This window comes from Myxocyprinus asiaticus, chromosome 18 (genome assembly GCF_019703515.2).
Source record: "Myxocyprinus asiaticus isolate MX2 ecotype Aquarium Trade chromosome 18, UBuf_Myxa_2, whole genome shotgun sequence".
NCBI lineage: Eukaryota > Metazoa > Chordata > Actinopteri > Cypriniformes > Catostomidae > Myxocyprinus > Myxocyprinus asiaticus.
The window spans coordinates 42,540,963-42,554,917 of record NC_059361.1 but is presented as its reverse complement, the minus strand read 5'-3'; the positions used below and the strand labels follow the sequence as shown (position 1 = coordinate 42,554,917).

At 37.2% G+C, this 13,955-nt stretch overlaps 1 protein-coding gene across 2 annotated transcripts in view; it reads left to right on the top strand.

The window, feature by feature from the left end:
* LOC127456309 (spondin-1-like) overlaps nt 1–13,955 on the top strand; it is a 286,387-nt gene that overhangs the window by 208,936 nt on the left and 63,496 nt on the right. The gene's annotated exons all lie outside the window — the stretch shown is intronic.

Below are 13,955 nucleotides of genomic sequence, written 5' to 3'. Positions count from 1 at the left end.
TTTGAAAAATCTTTGTTTGTGTTCTGCTGAAGAAAGAAAGTCATGCACATCTGGGATGGCATGAGGGTGAGTAAATGATGAGAGAATTTTTCTCTTTTCTAAAAGTAAAAAAAGTAGCTAATTTAAAAGTAATAGCAAATGCTATGCCCCCTTATAGTAAACAATGTATGCTGCAATTTAAAAATGTTGCATACATAGTGTAATTCACTTCCCCTTTTATGACTGTTTGTCAGAAAGAATAAAAAACATAGGTATCCTCCAACAGTTTTATTTTTAAATGCCAACTTTTAAAAATAAAAAGTCCCTTTTTTTGCACCCCTGTCCTTTTAGAGGTTTTTTTTTTTTTTTTTTTTTTTTCTTCAGTATGCATTGCTTGCTTTCATTGCAATATTAATTGCTTTGGCTGAATGTTTTCTCTGTAAAAAAAGAAAAAAAGAAAAAAAAAAAGAAAAAGAAAGTAGATTCAAAAAGAAGTAACTGTCACATCACGTCTCTATGATAAACACTACATGTATCTGCTTACAAAAAAAATAACAGGGAGACATGATTTCAGACTTTCAAATGGCATGTCTTGTCCCGCACACTAGAGGGGATAGTGTTTCCCAATCAGGTTGCCATGGTCAATAATAATATACATGCGTAGTATTCAAAATATCATTGTAATATCTAGCTTTATTATACATATTATTATCTATTTTCATTAGATAACTGGATACTGGACAACTAATTTAGCAGCAAGGTCCCCTCTTTCAGGATTTTATCTGTTAATTATCTGTGAATTTTGTCAAAGTTAAACTGTCATCACTTAATCACCTTCATGTTTTGCAAACCCATATGGCTTTCTTTCATCTGTGGAACTCAAAAGATGTTAGGCAAAATGTTAGTCTTAATCAACATTCACTTTCATTGTATGGAAAAAAAAATATGAATTTAAGTGAATGGTGACTGGGAAACATTCAGCCTAACTGTCACGTTTTCGTGTGTATTTGTTCATGTCTTATATTTGGAAAACTAAGCTCCTTGTTCCTATCATGTGATTTCCTGTTCCTGCCATGTTTTCATGTGTTTAGTTCTTAATGGTTCCTAGTCATGTTACTGTCATATGACCCTCTTGTTCCACTATGTTTATTAGTCCTGTCTCCTCATTGGTTTTTGCTCATGAGTCTTGTTATCTGTTCTGTTATGTCATTGGTTCATATGGTTGTTGCCTGGTTATCTTGTTATTAGTTTAGTCTTGTTATTGGTTCATGTTATATTGTCTTGTTAACTTGTTTACCTAGTCAAGTCTAGGCTCTTGTTTTGTATCTTATGTTTTGTTGGCACTGAATAATAAACTGCACATGGGTTCTCACATTCATCTCGTCTTCATCCTGCTCATGCTTGCTCTGCCCTGCCTGAACGTTACACTAACATCTCCTTTTGTGTTCCACAGAAGAGAGAAATTCCTATGGGTTTGGAACAACATATGATCGAGTAATCATGACAGTATTTCCATTTTTGTGTGAACTATCCTTTTAACTACCTGTAAAAGTAGACTTTTTGTTATAAAGGTATTTGCCAAGAACAACAATATATATGTAAGTCAGCATATGATTGCCTGTCTTACACTCTACTCTCTAGAGTTTGTCTTTCTCAGGCCAAGTCCACACTAATACATTTTTGTTTGAAAACACTTTCTTCTGTCTTTCACTATCTACTTTCTTCTGTCTTTTTCTCTATGGTTTGGCCTTACATCCACAGTGAGTCAGGGTTTTTGACAGCGAAAATAGAGCTTTTCGAAAATGCTCTCCTAAGTGGATACATTTGAAAACGCCATTTTCGTGTTGTAGTGTGGATTGGGAAAACGGAGATATCTGAAAACAATGACGTATTTGTTGTCATGTGATGCAGTCATGTGATCCATTCAACTCAAAACAATCAAGATGGCGGCCCATGTTGTTGTGGCCCTGTTGTGCCTGCTATTCACTTTGATAGCGTTGTTAAAGATAAATGTTACTTATCCTTACAAAAAATCAAAACTGGGGGGCCAGGGTAGCTCAGCGAGTATTGACGCTGACTACCACCCCTGGAGTCACGAGTTTCAGCCAGGTCTCCTAAGAAACCAAATTGGTCTGGTTGCTAGGGATGGTAGAGTCACATGGGATAAACTCCTCGTGGTCACGATTAGTGGTTCTCGCTCTCAATGGGGTGCATGGTAAGCTGTGCGTGGATCGCAGGGAGTAGCATGAGCCTCCACATGCTGTGAGTCTCCGCAGTGTCATGCACAGCGAGCCACGTGATAAAATGGGCAGATTGACTGTCTCAGAAGCAGAGGCAACTGAGACTTGTCCTCCACCACCCGAATTGAGGTGAGTAACGTGCCACCACGAGGACCTACTTAGTAGTGGGACTTGGGCATTCCAAATTGGGAGAAAAGGGGATAATTATTTGTTTTGTTTTTTTTATTCGAAACTAGCCACAAACTTGCCACAAATTTGCAGCAAATTTTCCGCTCGTTATTTTCACATGCAAATGAGCATTTGATTCGCCGTAAATGTCTGCCAGAAGTTTGTAGCTCTTCGCCGGTATTGGTGAACCTCCGGCAAACCTTTGGCAATAATAGACAATTTGCCGCATGTTTGCCGCAAAGCTCATTTGCATGTGAAAATTATCAGTTGCGAATTTGTGGCAAATTTGCCATGAACTCTCTATTTTCGTAAGAGCAAACCTTCACATTGCATTCCTTCAAAGGCAAGGGGAAGTTTACTCGGAATTGCTGTCCGGCGACGGAACACGAGGACAACTGCGTTTCAGACTGTACATGGAACGCAGTAAAGGGATTTAAGATTTTTCGTACGTTTCAGTGTGGACGAGCAACTTTTGGTAAACCCTTGAAAACAGCAGTGTGGAACAGTGAAAACACCGTCTTCAAATGTATCCAGATTAATGTGGACAGCCTCAGTCTCCAGTCATTTCCGCTACAGTCAGCTTTGCGTCAGACTTGCAATGTAGGTTCGCAATAGTGGAAACCAAAACTGTTCTCAGAACAGCATCAATGTTTTGAATGCTAATTGTTGGTGTTCACTGGTTAGGGCGTGACTCTCCAGTTTGTTGGGTTGCTCAGTTGTTTGTTATCCTGAAGTCATTTATATTAAGCGCAAGCAACCACTGGGACTCTTAGGCATACAATCTGTATCTTTATGATCATTTAGTCATAGTGTAGGGGCCTATAGTGAACTACTGGAATTTTTGTGGGCCCCTCTAGAATTGTCACCACCTTTCACCCCAATAGAAACAGCCTTGCTTCTACTTGTAATCAAGTTAATTATTATTCAAGTCTTTTCTTCAGTAGTAACACTTATACTTAAAGATTTGCAGTACTCTTTCCATAACTAGTCACCAGGTGTAATGTCTAAAGAGGGGCACCGAAAGCAAGTAATTTTTTGTTGTAAATGATGTAATACAATGAAGAAGAATGCATATTTTATTAACTCTACCCACCAAACCCCAACACTAAACCTAACCGTCAGTGGAATAAAAATGTAATCTTAGAGGAAAAAAGGAATCACCGAATTGTGCTCGTCACTGATTATATGACTGCGGACCATTCACCGGACGAGAACCTAGGTCTCCCACACTGCTGATGCAACACGCTATCGGTCGTGCCACATTAAAAGGGAAACATGTTTAAACAGATACAAAAATGTCTGATGGTGTTGATGTCAGGCTACTGGAACATTCAGTAGCAACATATTGACTTCCCCTGTGATCATGTTGTATATGTATTTTGTCACTATGCTACATTAATGCAAAATCATCAAGGTCAAACGTGAGTATTAGCTGTGAAGAACAATCTTAAAATCCCCTATAAAAAAAGTCCCAAAATCATTGTATCTGGCTTTCAAGATTCCACTTCAGAGAGTTATCACTGTCTGAGATATTCTTTTTCTTCCCAATAAGCATTTTGTTGGCTGTCAGAGTGCACTTAGCACTTAGAACCAGAGAGAGTTAAATGGTCCGTTCCTCCCCAGAGAGGAGGAGGCGTTTGGAAGCTGCTTTTACTGTTGTTGTTAAATGCCTTCAAAGTGGCATGTCTTTCTCTTAAAATTGAACAATCAAAGTTTATCCATCACGTGACTAGTGGACAGAAGCTACACTTGAGCTTGCAACTTGCTCATACTCCTAAACTGTCACTGAACAATTTGTTACTAACAATTTTTGGCCATCATTTTTTGCTCACTAACTCAACCCGCTCCCTGTACTTGCACATGGTCTCATAAAAAAACTCATAATATGTCTTCACTGCCCCCCCAACATTCATTTCTCACCTCTTTCTTATTGATTTTTCAATACGATATTATGTGGGCCTGATATGGCACTGTTCCAAGTGGCTGCTCCCTAGGAATTAATGCTCTTGTTTTGTGGTCTGTAAGTGAAAGAAGTTTGGAAGAAGCTGGCAAGTAAACCTGGATGATCTGCACAGCTGACATCGGAAAGGTTTTGCCCCTTTACCCATATCACAACACATAGAAGAGAGAAGTGGCAAGCTCTCAGCCCAACACTCTAGCGCTATTGTCGCCAAGGAATTCTAATGCAAGATTTAATTGTTCCAATGAATCCTGAAAACCACAGCGACCTGCTTCTTGTGGAGATTAAGCCTTTATTTATGATGCTGTTGAGTGAGCAGGGAAATGCATATATGCAGTCTTCCTAAAATTTCCCGCAAGGAGCTTCCAATTAGAGTCAGGGTTTGGTTTGAGCTCCTCATGAAAGGTTTCATTAAGAATTAAAATGAGCTGACTGTTAAAGCTGTTTCCTTAGAGATACATATTCACCCCCTCATACAATTAAAAGTACATGCCACAAATGTCACTGCATCATTTACTCCTGAGTTCAGGGACAGGATAAAGACAACATACTGTACAGTATGCGTCCTAAAGAACATTTCAGTTGATAGTGAGCCAAAAGTGTATAAAAATACCACAAAATGACGTGGTGGTTTCTCATCTCACGCTTGCTTTTTATGACACTATCAATTAAGTGTAGGTTTAATGAAATAATCCGGATTTGATACAAATTGGGTTTAATCGACAGCATTTTTGGCAATGTTGATTACCACAAAAATAATTTTGACTTGTACCTTCTTTTTTTTTTAAGAATAAAGCACAAATCTATAGTGAGGCACTTACAATGGAAGTGAATGTGGCCAATCTGTAAACATCAAACTACTCACTCTTTCAAAAGTATAGCCTCAAGAAGTGAACAATGTGTATCAACATGAGTTTAGTGAGATAACATTGCTTATTAACCCTTTCTGTGTAAATTTATATCCAATTTTACAACTTTGTTGACATGATGCCTAAAACGACCATAAAAACTATGATTTAACAACTTTACAGCTCAAATAATACATTTTAACAGAGGAACTAACGCATTTTTATAAAACTACAAGCTTAACATTTCTGCCTTTAAACCCTCCACAAATTGGCCCCATTCACTACCATTGTAAGTGCCTCACTGTAACATTGATTTTTGCATTTGAAAGAAAAAGAGGGACTAGTCGAAATTATTTTTTGTGATAAACAACATTATACCACACATTCTGTCCAATGAGTTTAACTTGTATTGAACCCAGAGTATTCATTTAAGATTTAGGGTAGGAAGGTAGGTTTTGTTGATTTAAAGCTCAACAAAGCATCAAAGGTGCTGTAAGCAATTTTAGCTGCTCTAGAATTTCCACAGTCTGAGACGTTGGATTAGCCACGGCCCTTCTTTCCAAAATCCCGCTCTCCAAAGATACCAAATGAGTTTAATTGAGACCGACATCGAGCGGAAGCAGTTGTAAAAGTCAACAGCACCCTCAAGTGACAACTGTTATGAACAGCATGGCATAAAATGGCATTAGTGTTGTCAAAAGTACTGGTACTTCAGTAACAAGTCGGTACTAAAGTAAAAAAAGATGTCACGATACCAGTATTTGTGCAGTACCGGTAGTACCGACTTAATTTGGTTCCAGCGTGCTGTCAGATTGACACACATCTGCTTTTATATGCTCACACGCTTATTTGAGCATGTGCTCTGTTATTCATTTTACACTGAAATGCACAATTAATCAAATTAAAATCGTGATATGTCCTAGTGTGAATATTAAACTGCGAAATGTTGCAATTCTTAGTCTACATTTGAGCTGCATGAGCTTTAAATGAATGTGTGAAGCAGACCGCTCATACACTGGAAACTCCACTGACATTGAGAATCATTAGCGTTGTATGAGATGAAAAAAAACAGAGCACTAATCCACTGTGAAGCACGCAGCATATGTAGACTATATACAATATTTATCTAATTAAATCCCAGCATTTGTGCTTTAACGATCACACTGGGCCATGTAGCGAACTGTTCATCCATCAGAAGAAGAAAGTGAAGCTTCCATCAAACCACACGTCAAAATAAAAGCACGATTCAAAATAAAAGCTAGAGGCCTGAAATTTAAAAAAATTGAAACAGAAATATATTACAACTGTATAGTAAAATGTAATATTCATTGTAGTAATATTAATAATAATAAATGATAATAATGATAATAATGAAGCAATATACCACAAACAAGAGTGCTATTGTACTAAATACAATTTTGTTAAAATGCAATAGTGTGTTGAATAGTAATTGTTCTATTTTTTACTTGTTAAAAGTTTTTTTAAGTTTTAAGAATTTGATAAACACCATTTGGATGATGAAATTAAATTAAACTTTAAAACATTATAATAAACAAAAAATGATTAGGTAGGGCCCTACTTAAAACACTTAAGCAATGCATACTTAATTGAGAAACACTTAAAGAAAACATGCATTTCTTTATATTTATTATTTACATTGAAATGTAACTTTAAATAGACTAAAGGAGTATATTCAATAGCAAATTACCATATTAGCATATTTTTGCTGTGGAATTGAAATTGGTATCGAGAACCGTGACATTTCACCGGTACTGGTTCAGACTACTAAAATTTAAGTATCGTGACAACACTAAATGGCATTAAGTTTCAATAAGTCACTGAAACTACAAAACTATGAGAATGCACAAAATGATTGACAGGCAGAATGGTTCAGAGACCGCGGTGGACCCATTTTTATTGACTGTTTACAGAGTCTAGAGCTGAGCTAGAAATTTTTTCATTAATATCTTACAGGGAGTATGAAGATATTTTGCATACCTTTCCATTAAAAAAAATCACTTTCAGCACCTTAAACCTTAAAATCCCCAACTGTTTTTTTATCTAACATTTGGTGTTATGACACTATCGTTTAGGTTTAGGGTAGGGAGGAAGGATATGTGATATTAAACTCAATAGAACATTAACTTTAATACACTCAATTGTTTATGAGAACATTTAACATTTAACTCTCCACACTGAACATTTCACCTCAGAACTGCCGCGATACTTATAAGGAGCCACAGAACATCATTTTGCTATGTCACTACAGTCACGTTTCTTTCATGAGATTAGGCTCGAAGTTTGGCAAATGAATATTCTGGGGCTGTGTTTCATGATTTGGGCTTATTTCCACTGCAGAAAAATCTGAACACAGCAGCACATTCTGACATTCTAGATCATTCTTTGTATCCCACTTTGAAGCCCATTCCTGTTTCATTAACACTGTGAGTTCCATGCAGAAACGGCTTGTTCAGGAATGTTCAGGAAAAGCCTGTTCCCATGGCAGCATGAAAAGATATGATTCATCTGCAAGGTGACCTCAGTGCCTTCAAACAACTTTGCTTGTGAGCTGTGTCCGCCCTCAGAAATACTCCTGAAGCTCAATAAAAGCAAATCCCTGCAGCCATGTTCCAGATTCTAGAAGATAGCATTCCCAAAGGTGTGGCAACTGCTCTGAAAGCAGCCTGAGGAACGCAGCCTGATCTCATGAAAAGTATGTGGCTGTGGCAACATTTTTGCAAAATGAAATTACATGATTCATCATGACTAGGGCTGTTTCTGTAGCAATTGTTTACTACCGCCGGGGGTTGGAGGGTGGGAGAGGGGATGTGGCTCAAACTTTTAAAAGTGTGTCATTGAACACGAGACAGATATTAAACCCTTTGTAAAATATAAAAAAATTGGCTAAATACCATAATACAAAAAAAACTTTGTGTTAGTTAAATGTCTGTCTGATATTGCACCAATAGCCTATTTTATACATTGGTAACATGTAAACGTCAACGTCAAAATATTTCAGAATGTCAAAATATAGCTAAACTCGAATATTAAACAGAACTAAATATCAGTAAACAGCTGGACAATAATTAAAAGGTCCGGTCCTTCTTTGGCTGAAAGCTTTTGTCAGATGTTTTTAAATTTTTTAGACAGAACCCCCCCCCCCCCAAACATTGTCCGGTTTAAGAGAGGACCTCACTGAATATATGATTCCAGCTGCGCTAAAAACATGTACAGTCAATGAAATTACTGACAAAAATAGATGAGATGGAAAAGGCACATCATGAGGATAATTACCCTTACAAAATCCTGAGTTCTTGCAAACTTGCTGCAAATGAGCTTTGCGAAAAACTCTTCATTGTCGCAAAAGGTTTGCTGCAGGTTCACCACTACTGGTGAAGAGTTGCAAACTTCTGGCAAACATTTGCAGTGAATCGCAAGCTCATTTGTATGTGAAAATAATGAGTGGGAAATTTGCATCAAGTTTGCAGCAAGTTTGTCAGAACTCTAGGTTTTTTATAAAGGTAAACCATTCTACTTAAAACATACTGTTGACGAGAAATATCATGAGAAATAAAAAAATAAAAAAACACTACAAGATAGTATCAGTGCACTAACAATGTTTTAGAATAAGAAAAACTATGTTGAATGAAACCTTGTCAAAAGATTCAGTCATAGTATTTTTAGGATCGTCCCGTCTGAGGCTCAGGAGCTGATGAACTGAAGCACTTAGTGGATTAATTACCTTTTTTCAAATACATCCCACATGACATTAATCAGCAATATCAACAAAATGTATATAATATTACCACTTACATCTGTACAGACAATGAAGAAAATGCACAGCTGAACTTTAACTAGGGATTTAGCCTAATCCTTCACTATACTCATTGTATGCTATTATTTCATTCATTTCTTTCAGGTTTTTGCAAAGTCTTATAAGCTGATACATTAATGTGCACATCACCACTGGTAGGGCAGTTGTCACTGTGATTCTACCATGCCTAATTATGAAAAGTATTGCAGCATTGTGTGGCGCTAAAAGCTAATTAAATAGTCTCCCAAATAGATGAGTTTTTTAAGATTAATGTGCTTTATCTTGTTTTAACTATACAAAGCCCACCTCCCTACCCTAAACCTTAAACCTAATCCTAAGTGATAGTGTCATAAAAAGTAAATGTGAGATTGAAAACACAATATATGAAGCAACCACAACATTTTGTGGTGCCTCTATGTGCTGTGCTGTGGAAAAAAGTAAGTGAATCCTAGGATTTAATAACTGGGCAATCCTCCTGCAGCAATAACTTCAACAAAGTGTTTCCAGTAGCTGTGGATTAGACCTGCACAATGTTCAGAATGAATTTTGGAACATTCTTCCTTACAGAACTGCTTCAGCTCAGCCATATTCTTAGCATGTCTGGTGTGAATGGCTCTCTTGAGGTCATTCCGCAGCATCTCTAATGGGGTAAGGTCTGGGCTCTGACTGGGCCACTCCAAAAGGTGGATTTTCTTTTATTAAAGCCATTCTGTAGTGGATTTACTTTGATGTTTTGGGTCATTGTCCTGCTGTATCACTCAACTTCTACTGAGCTTCAGCTGGCACACAGCCACCCTGACATTATCCTGTAGGATATCTTGATGAACTTTTGATGAAAATTAATTTTCCCTCGATGATTTAGTGGTCCAGGCCCCGAAGCAGCAAAGCAGCCCCAAATCATGATGCTCCCTCCACCATACTTCACCGTTGGGATGATGTTATATGGTTGATATTCGGTGCCCCTTTTACACCATATGCAGTGATTAGTTTTCTTCACAAACAGTTAAACCATACATTCATCAGTCCACAAAACATTTTCCCAGTAGTGTTGTGGAGTGTTAAGGTGGTCTTTGGCAAACTTCAGGCACGCATCAATGTTTTTGTTGGAAAGCACCGGCTTCCTTCGTGGTGTCCTGCCATTGACACCATGCCTGTTAAATGTTTTCTGTATAGTAGACTCATGAACAGAGATGTTAACTAGTTCCATTGATTCCTTCAAGTTTTTAGCTGTCACTCTAGGTTCCTTTTTTACCACATTGAGCATTCTGCGATGTGCCCTTTGAGTAGTCTTGGCTGGACAGCCACTTCTAGGGAAAGTAGCCACAGTAATAAATAATCTCCAATTATAGAAAATTTGTCAAACTGTGGACAGATGAATATCTAAGCTCTTCAAGATAAATTTGTAACCTTTCTTTATGCAAAGCAACAATTCTTGATTGTAGGTTTTCTGAGATCTCTCTTTTGGTCCAGGTCAGCAGATGCTTCTTGTGAAGAGCAAACTCAAAATGTTTGAGTGTTTTTTATAAGTCAAAGTAGCTCTAAACCACACCTCCACTCTCATTTCATTAACTGAATGCCAGGTTTGCCAACTCCTGTCTCTAAATGGCTTTTTTTTTTATTTATTTTTTATCATATTTAGCCAAGGGACATACTTTTTCCATTGCACTGTTTATGTTTAATGGGATGTGTTCAATAAAAACATAAGCCAACAACACACAAACAGCTGTAATCATTTAAGCACATTGTGTTTGTCTATACTTGTGACCTTTTATGAAAATGAGATCCCATTTTCTGAGCAATTAATGCAGAAAACCTACTAATTCCAAAGGGTTCACATACCTTTTCTGCACACTGTATAAAAACAAGTATCATGAAAATTGATCGTTGTGGAGAATCCAGAGGCATTTTAACCAAATACAAGATTAAGATTAGTTTTTCATTGTTTTTAACCGTTAAATGGGTCAAAAATGACCCACACACACAGTAACAGGAGGATTCAAAGCAAAAGATGCAAAAGATGCAAAATAGCCAAAAAACAAATATGTACAATCATACAGTCCAGCCTTGTAGTAAACATGTTAAATTTTCTTTCTTTTTTCCACTGTTACAAATTAAATTATCATAAAAAATACAAAAAAATACAAATAAATAAATAAAAGCTTTTTCTACAGAGTTTGCATGATCAATGTTGTTGTCAATGTCAGATAGTGCAGAATCTCTCTTATATAAATGTATTATTCCTTTTACAACATCCTAAAATGTTCTGTTTTATTTCCAGGTGTCAGTGAGATTTTGAATCCTATGTAGACTATGAACCACACTGTACAGTATATTCTAAATGAGAGAGCATCCAAAGTAGCAGATCAACCAAAATGAGCCTATACAAACTGTGTGTGCTTTTCATACAGTATCCTTTGGGAGCCCCATTGGTTCATTTGATGTCTCAGGATTCTCAGAAACATTTCCATTTTCATCTAGAAATGTAATATCATTTCCATTCAGAGTACCTCCACATTATCTGCAATTGTACTGGAATCCCTCTGTTGTTGTGTCCACCGACGGTCCCTAAAAGACAATTTCTAATCCATTTGTTCTTCCAATATGAGTGAACATATTGAGGAGTCTCACTTTCTCCCATGAAGAGATGAATCATGTGTTCCTTAAATTAAATCAAATGGATTTTAAAATGACTCAGGCCTGGGCAGCAGATACTATCAAATGAAGTTAGCCGTTCGCAGTGCATTGTAGTGCTCAGAGTATACTGAAGGCAAGACTGCTATTCATTTATGCTTGGTGTCCTGATAGGGGGGAAAAAGGAATGAAAATAGAAAGCAAACTCTCGGGTCAAATCCAGATTCCACTTTATGCTTCATTACTCACTGTTTGCTTTTTTAATTCTTTATACTTTCTAGTTTCTTAAATGTATTAATTTCTTTCATAATGTCTTTCTTTATCCTTATAAACAAAATAACCCACAATATACATAGAAAATATTAACAAATACAAAAAACAGGTGAGTCAATAACTTGGTTGATTGTATACACCACCAAGTTGCAATTACATCTGCCAATCACCTTTAGGAGCTGCTGAGGAATGTCTGCCAAGAACACATTGTAGCCTTTGAGAGAATCATAGAATCTAGAACAGTTCTTGGAGGAGTAATAGAAGGAGGTCCTTGTTTAGGAATAAGTGATTAGTATGGACATGTCCAGTGCCTGCTGTGTGGTGCTTACACAATGACAAATGGCTTTTCATAATAACACAAGAATTTGGCTCTTTTTCTGGCTCAACTCAAGAGCCATGGCCTCATATGGCAGCCAGAGGCAGCGCATCTGTCCGCTCATAACTGTAGAGGCAATTCTGGTTTTGATTTGAACAAACAGTCCTAGCTGGATAGTTGCTTTTAAAGCCAATCATTCAATAAAAAATGTTTTACCACCGATACAATGGAGCTTCACCCCTTTCTCCGTGTTCGTGCCATTCCAAATAGTGGTGGGGATTTTGGTTCATCATTGATTTTTGTTTTATTCACTAATTCATTCAGTGACCATTTCTGGGGATTGCATATTCACTCCAGTAGGTGGCGACAAATGAGCGTCTTTAACGTTATGAGTGAGTCATTCAATCATTGACTCAACTGGGCTGTGTTTCCCAAAAGCATCGTAAGCCTAAGTATCTAATAGAAACCATCAAAAGCATCACAAGCTTAAGTTGATCGTAGAGACCATTGGCGCCAATGGTTTCTAAGATCTACTTATGCTTACGATGCTTTTGGCATTCGCAGCCCCGATTAGTTAAAAAACTAAATTGTTCATCACTAAAACAATGGAGCATCTGGCTTTGTGCTCATGCCTTTCCAAATAGTGGTGGTGAATTTAATTCATCCTTTGATGAATAAGATTAGTTCCATTAAAAGATTCATTCAACCAATCAACAAACAGAATGTCAGATCAATACAATACAGGCATCTAATTATATCTATCCTCTTATCCAACACTTTATTTTATCAGATTACACCCCAAACTGGTCATGAGATGGGGTTGGAAATTCACCTATTGATTTTGTGTTCACATTGTGTTCAGCATTTAAAACCGTCAATGCTGCTGCAATCGTAATATTTGCATTGCGATTATTTTTTACTTTCTAGCCTCTCTTTAACAGTCTCCAGCTGCCTTTACACTACAAAGATGGTACTATGTTGTATGTTGATTCTCGTGCTTAGTTGACAGAAAATAAGCTGTGTGCTGAATGTCATGACGACAACAAGGCAGCTTTGATGCAGCATTTCAGTTACACAGAACTGAAGTCTAAAACCTAAACTTACCCAAAACTTTAACACTATTCTTTTGCTGCAATGCAGACTCTGATATTTCCTTCTGGAAATGCAAATCTAGGATTGTGTTCTGTGTTTAAAAGGGCAATATGTGACAAGATGGTAGAATTCAAGCTGGTGCATTACTGCATTACAACTAAGACAAAGTATGATGTCACTGCATTATAAAGTTTGATGACCTTTAACATGCAATTGTAAAACCTCTGTTCCATTGTGACAGTCGTTAATGAAGACCTTTACATGAACTCTCACACATACACACACACACACACACACACACACACACACACACTACTGGCCTGCGTGCCGTACCCCATTGATTAAATATTTATACAGCTTTTATGAGATTCTGACACGTCACTACATCAGCAGGAAGGCAAATAAAGCGTCATTCATCACTTGCTGTCAAGAGAAAGGAGGAGAAAGAGAGTTTGATTCAAAAGTTTTTTGTTGGTCTGAGCGAAGACCTTTCATCACTCTTCCTGACATCATCATCCTGTTTTATTTTCATTAGGGCTTTAAAACATTTTCTCTGGAAGGTTTTGTAAAGGAGTAAGCCATTAGTATGTGTGTTAAAGTGATTTTACCACTGTTAAGGGGGTTTTAGGTACTC